Source organism: Bidens hawaiensis, unplaced genomic scaffold (assembly GCF_021521415.1).
Source record: "Bidens hawaiensis isolate Kalapana, Puna unplaced genomic scaffold, B.hawaiensis_p1.1 tig00062510_1, whole genome shotgun sequence".
Classification (NCBI taxonomy): domain Eukaryota; kingdom Viridiplantae; phylum Streptophyta; class Magnoliopsida; order Asterales; family Asteraceae; genus Bidens; species Bidens hawaiensis.
This window is the reverse complement of record NW_027501219.1, coordinates 1,014-8,310: the sequence shown is the minus strand read 5'-3', so window position 1 is coordinate 8,310 and position 7,297 is coordinate 1,014. Positions and strand designations below refer to the sequence as shown.

General features: G+C 33.6%; 1 pseudogene; it reads left to right on the top strand.

The window, feature by feature from the left end:
- The first annotated feature begins 4,098 nt into the window (after nt 1–4,098).
- On the top strand, nt 4,099–6,357 carry LOC143603716 (7-ethoxycoumarin O-deethylase-like; annotated as a pseudogene).
- Nucleotides 6,358–7,297: the final 940 nt, after the last annotated feature.

Here is a 7,297-nt window from a genome sequence, read left to right as displayed (position 1 = left end):
TATATGCTTATCTTGAGACAATCAATATATTAATACATCGGAAGAAAAATTAGGAGTAAAATATGGAAATGAGTTTAATGATATACCCGCACAAAATACTAAACTACCCTTTTTACTTTCAAACCATGCAAATTATGCTATAAAAATTACAAGATTGCCACTATTATTTTATACCATTGATTATATGTAATCAATGATTCAGATTTATTTCTTACATTTCTTGCAATAATCTTATTTCTCTCATGAACCATCCCCTATTTTATTCATGATAATGACATATTTTTGGTTAACTAACTCTTGGCTTTTCGTAATTCTGTAGGAACAAGAACAGAACTAATTGCCAATGCTGCTTAAGGAGATATAGAAGATGTTAATCGTGCAGCCCAAAACATTCGATTTGGGCCCATGACCTAGAATGGCCCCTTAAGTAATTCTCTGGCTATACTTCTAAGATGCGTGGACTTAAACTTCATATTGTGGATTATGCAAACAGCAAAGAATCTACATCTATTATTGTTGTCCACACCAAGAATAGAGATCCAGGTTCTTTCTGTTGTGGTTTTCATTCATGTATTGCAGGGAACTTTTGAAGTGTTATCTTCTTAATTTGCAATTAAATAGTGTTATGTATTGTTGAGTTCTTTAGAATCCAATATTTTAAAAATATACTCAGTCTTCTTTTTTTTCTTTTCTTTTTATGAAATTTTAAGATATGCTATATGGTAAATTTTCTTTTTAGGACCTGCAGTGTTTAGAAAAGTCAACTGCAAGATATTTATGGCATTTATGGTTATATTTTTGCATGGTATATTTAATAGTGACAGTGTGCAAGCTGGGAACTTTTATTTCGAATCACTGGATATAGTAAAGGACTTTAGTTTGGCTTTCTGGAAGTCAACATATGCAGATTTGTTTTAGTCAAATATGAACTATTTTAACTTCACCCTGCTACAGAAAATTAATGGCCTCAAAGATATTCGTAACTTAACTATTTCACTCTAATGCGCCATGTCATTTTGTATTATTACGTGCTTTCAGTTTGTTAACCTATAAGAAACATGATTTTAAAGTGATCTTATTTATATGCATAATGACACATATTTTGATGTGTACACTGTGAAGCTCAAAGCTTCATAATTTAAAGTTGATTAGATAGTTCAAAACTCCGATTTGTCATATTTATACATGTAAATATGAACAAGTCAGATTTATTGTAGAAAATTGCCTTATTTGACCTTAAGATAGTCAAAGCTAGATCATTCAAGCGGAAAACTAACTTTTACTTCTTTTCTTGATGACTCAAGTGACATCATGCACGACGATAACTGCATTTACAACTCACTATCCAGTCAATGATAGGAGGTGGCGGCGGCGGGGGTGGAGTAAGCGTGGAGAAGACTATTGTTGTGAATAAACAAGGCAATTTTGTTACAAAAATAGAAGATTAAGAAATCGAGAAGTGAAATCGTTGAAGAAAATTTTTGAAGACGATTAACAAATATTGTTTTTCTTTAGAATGTTAAAAGAGTATTTATGACATTACAACATTCAGCAACCCATCCACCGGACGGGTATAAAACTAGTTACAATTGACAAAGGAGTTTTTAATTTGAGTTTAAAACAAATTACTAAGCTTTTATCTACAATGATATATGAGTATGATTATGACTTTTCTTTATCTTAATACCTAATGCTAACGACTGGCCGATGTAAAAATAAAACGATCGTTTCAGCATCAGGGATGATGTCATAGACTCGTTGAATATTGGTCTTTTGGTTGCATGGCTTACATCACAGCCGCCATAATGACTATACAATCGTTTAATCATTATCCCACCACCAAATAATGAAATAAATACAAGTTTTTAGAAGTTTATTAATACTTTTAATGGTGGATAGTTATAATCCAAAAAATACAGATACAATAGGAAATTTTTTTTGCCTCCTTCGTATGATGGGATCTTATTCAAGAGCTAAAAAGCAATTGGAATTATGGTAGTTATATGTGTGGTGTGATGAAGAACAAACTTTTGGAGGTGAATCCAAAGTTCTTCATTGAAGGTATGGCGATGCAAAACCATTGGATGCTATATCTGATTAACGATAGACATATTTTACCATGTTCATAGTTTCAATCAATCAATCAATCAATCATGCCCAGTAAAATCCCACCGACAGCAAAGCTATAAGCTGTTAAACTGTGATCTTATTATTAATATTATTATAATTAGTGGTAGTTTTTATATAACTGTTAAACTTTGATTTCCTTATTTTGCTTCATACACATGTACCTAGAGCCGAGGGTCTCTCTGGAAGCCACCTCTTTATTCCTTTGGATAGAGGTACGGTGTGCCTACATCCCACCCTCCCCAGACCCTACTTATAGCTTTGGATAGAGGTGCGGTCGTCCTCTACCCCTCCTCCCCTCTATAGTAATGTTTTCTACGGATCTAACAGGATTTCCCTTACATATATTATTATTATTTTTATAATTATTATTAGCTTTTATATAGCTGTTAAACTGTGATCTTATTATTAATATTATTATAATTAGTAGTAGTTTTTATATAACTGTTAAACTTTGATTTCCTTATTTTGCTTCATACACATGTTCATAGTTTCATACAACCAAATTATTACCATAGCTCATGTACACGGAAACGACCGTTAGATGTAAAATTAAATGTTGTTTCCGCATTAGGCATGACATGAGAGAGTCAGTAATATGTATTAATATAATTATTAGTATTTGTTTATTACTTTATTTAAGTTAATTTGTAATTGGTCTATGAGTTAGTAGTGGGTAGTTTAATATTCATAGTGGTTAGTTTATTTAGAATCATTTTAGCATGTAGTGGGTAAGTGCTTTGTATGGCTATTTATAGTTACATTGTATTTGTTTTTAGCATGAATGAAATATTGAAAATGGTGCTTCAAAAGAGTCTCTATCTTTCTCATCTAATTATTGGAAGTGTTTGCCTATTATAAAAAACTAGGTAGATTAACCATCTTGAATCGGTTACTATGTAGTTGCACGGCTTACCACATCATAGCCACAAATATAACCAAATAGTTGTTTCGACAAGTCCGTTTGATTGAACATGAATGAATGAGATCAAAAGTGATGACGTGTCTATACAACTCCTACATATATTGAGAAATTTATTATTAATTTTTTTAAGAACAAATTATTAAACTAATTTTTTTTTTCACTGAGAGAGTTAAACCTTGACCTTTGGGAGGAAGTCCACCTCAACAAACACTTCACAAATTTGTTAATTAGTGTAGTTTATAAAAATCATTTGAAATTTGTAATTGTACCTATTATGCTAAGCGAGCATCTTCTTGGTGACAAGTCAAAGGATTCCCTCTAGACACTACAACTCTCTATTTAACTAACATGCATCATAACCAATGTCTTTTCCTCATCAAGTTTCAATCCTACTAGCTCTCACTCTTTGTAGTTACCCAACGATGTCAAAAGTAGTCTTCGCCGCCGTATCTAACAAAGGTGTTGAAACCACCATCGTACTGAGCACTATGAGGTGTTATAGGGGCATGCGGGTTTTTGTAAGAAATGTCCATACGGGTTAAAGCGATCATGATTGAAGGTACATTGACCATTACAAGTATTTTGGCTAAAAGTAAAAACAATGATGATGCTGTGGAGAAAAATGCCTCTTAGCGAAGCATTAACAATATTTTTTATAATTAGTCCACTAGCAAATAATCCAAAATCTCTTGATCTTTATAATTAGTCCATTAGCAAATAATCCAAAATCTCTTGATCAAGTGAATGAGAATTTGTTAATTAGTGTTCTTGATAAATATCAAGGAATTGTTTATAAAAATGATTGACATGAAAATTTGTTAATTAGTGAGTGATTATTTGGACATATATGGCTAATTAGCTAGCTAGCAGCCAGAATATATAATAAAATTGTATTATATATGTGAATACTGAATAGAGCATCTTCTTGTTAACAAATTAAAGGATTCCCTCTTTGGACACTACACTCGCTATTTAACTAACATGATAACCAATGTCTTTTCCTAATCAAATTTCAATCTTTACATTTTTACACAAATTACCCAGCGATGTCCAAACTAGTTTTCGCTACGGTACCAAAGGGAGAGGTTGCAACCAACATTCTCATAATAACCACTCTACTATCCATATTCTGGCTTCTATGGAACATGTTAACATCAAGGAACCCGAACCCACCACTTCCTCCAGGCCCACGGCCTCTACCGCTTGTCGGTAACCTCTTGTCTCTTGATCCAGAACTCCACTCCTACTTTGCCCAAGTGGCCAAAAAATACGGTCCGATTTCAAGGCTCTGGCTCGGTAAAAAGCTGACCATTCTCATCACCTCTCAGGAGCTCGCCCGTGAGGTGTTAAAAGTAAACGAAATCACCTTTGCAAACCGAAGCGTTCCAATTGCTGGGAAAGTGGGAACATACGATGCAAATGACATGGTTTCAGCTCAATACGGCGACCAGTGGCGGATGCTGAGAAGGATTTGCGTTCATGAATTGCTTAGCAACCAAGTTTTGGACTCGGTTTACTTTATCCGCAGGAAAGAGGTCCGGAACACTGTGAACTACTTTTACAACCATGCTGGGTCGCCAGTGGAAGTTGGGGAGCCGCTGTTTTCTCAGGGTGGAATATGATTACCGGGATGATGTGGGGTGATAAGGAGAGACTTGGAGCAGAATTACGGGAAGTGATGCATGAGATAGTTGGATACGTGGCGATGCCAAACGTGTCGGATTATTATCCGGCTTTGGCTCCATTTGATCTGCAACGAATTAGAAAGAAAATACAAAGGCTGGTAAACAGATTAGATGTGATTTTTGACACTGTGATAGATCAAAGGAGGAAAATGCCAACGGGTGGCCAAGAAAACAAGGATTTTTTGCAGGTTTTGTTGCGGCTTATAGATCGCGGCCACTCCGATCCGCCATTCACCATCACTAATCTCAAAGCCTTGCTCATGGTACTGTCTTTTCTTTCTAAGGATGAGTTTTCTCTTGATCCTCTCCATATATATATATATATATATATATATATATGTTAGTATCATTTGAGAACTCCAAAAAAGTTAAGAACTTTTAGAAACTCATAAGAACCAAACATTTTTTTATTTTTTTTTTCATATATTAACATTGTATAAGACTAGTTTTACCATATTTTATATATAAATTTTTGATTACATATATAAATCACAAGTTTACATATGTGTAAAATTTATATAATAACAAATTTACATATATGCAAAAAAAAAAAGATTTGTGTAAAAACTAATTTTAATAATTGTAATCGTAAATATATATATATAAATAGTGATAAAACTACACTCAAATAAAACTAACATACAAAAAAATTTATAAAAAACGTTAGTTTTCAAGAGTTCTTTCAAGTTCTTAAATAATTTAAGGGTTCTGTATTAATACTCATCCTATATATATATATATTCTTGGAGCATCGTCATCGTCTGATGTATTTGAACCGGATTCAATTTTTTGTATTCAATTTCATAATTTAAAACTAAAAAATAGTGATTATATCGATTCAAATTTTCAAGTCGAATTAGTTTTCAAATTCTAAGTTATATTAAGATCTTCAGAGTAGAATAACCTGTATAGCAATAGCATTAATCCTTGTTACGATATCAAAATTAGATACATAAGATGAAATTTACTAATTGCATGCCTATATATTCAAATTGTCAGGATATGGTGGTTGGAGGGACCGATACGTACTCAAACGCAATCGAGTTTTCCTTGGCCGAGTTAATGAACCAACCCAAAATCCTATATAAAGCACAACATGAATTAGATAAAGTGGTCGGAATAGACAACATAGTGGAAGAATCTCACACCAACAAATTACCCTACTTAACTGCCATCATGAAAGAAACTCTTCGATTGCATCCTACACTTCCACTGTTGGTCCCCCATTGTGCGAGTGAGTCATGCGTTATTGGCGGCTACACGGTCCCCGAAGGTGCTCAAGTGTTTGTGAATGCATGGGCAATACATAGGGATCCTGTCATTTGGGAAAACCCAATGGAATTTCGACCAGAAAGGTTTTTGGATGGTAATTGGGATTTTACTGGCAGTGACTTTAGTTATTTTCCATTTGGTTATGGACAAAGGATATGTGTAGGGTCCGCCATGGCAGAGCGGATGTTTATGCTTTTGCTTGGATCCATCATTCATTCTTTTGATTGGAATTTGGAAGAGGGGAAAAGACATGATCTTTCTGAAAAGTTTGGGATCGTGTTGCAGAAAAAGGTTGCTCTCATTGCAATCCCTACTCCAAGATTATCAAACGCCACACTGTATGAGTGACTATCTTGTAGTGGCGTGTTATGTTCAATAAGAGCCATCAATATCGCATTTGTAATGTGTTGGTCATCGGTTCGATTCCGATAGTCAGCTTTTCTCTATTTATTCTATTCAATATTTCACATGATTGATAATGAATATCCTTAAACTTGCAAGAATTTACTTATGCGCATGTAAATGGAACATGTATTATGATATTATTAGGTATGTTTGATCAACATATTGTTTGCCTTGTACGCAGTGTTTTAAAAACCGGTTCTAACCGGCCGGTTAAACCGGATTTCGGATAGTAGGCTGGTATTTAAGTCCGGTATTTTTGACCGGTTTGCTAGAACATCGTACCGGCGGTTTTTGTCTAAAATACCGGTTTTTACCGGCAAATCGGTTTTAAGCCCGATAAATTTTTGATATTTGTAGCCCATATTTTTTCAAAATTATTTTAACCTAACAATTAACATTCAAACGTGTAAACTTTAGGACTATTTTTTTTTAAATTGAGTGTTTTTACATTATTTTTTAATATGGATTAACTTTTGGATTATTTTTTGTTATAGTAATCATTTAGTTTTAGGTTATTTTTGGATTAAAATTACATTTATAGGGCAATTATAAGGTAAGCTATTCGACCGGTTGAACCTCCCGGTATTACGCGGTTCAACCGGTTGTACCATGTTTTAGCCTAATCCGATACAAGTAAAATACCGGTTTTTAAAACATTGCTTGTACGCAATATTGTAATTTGGGAAACCACAAACTATTGGATGGTCATATCATAATAATACTCAGGAATGTTTAATAATTATTCTAGTATAACTTGGTTGATTTTATAACTTGGTTTTTGATTTTCTTCCTATATGTAACTCTCCACTCCCAATTTATCATAACCTCTCCTCTCCTCACTAATTCGTAAGTTATTAGTTTTCATGTTACTTATTATTGTTGT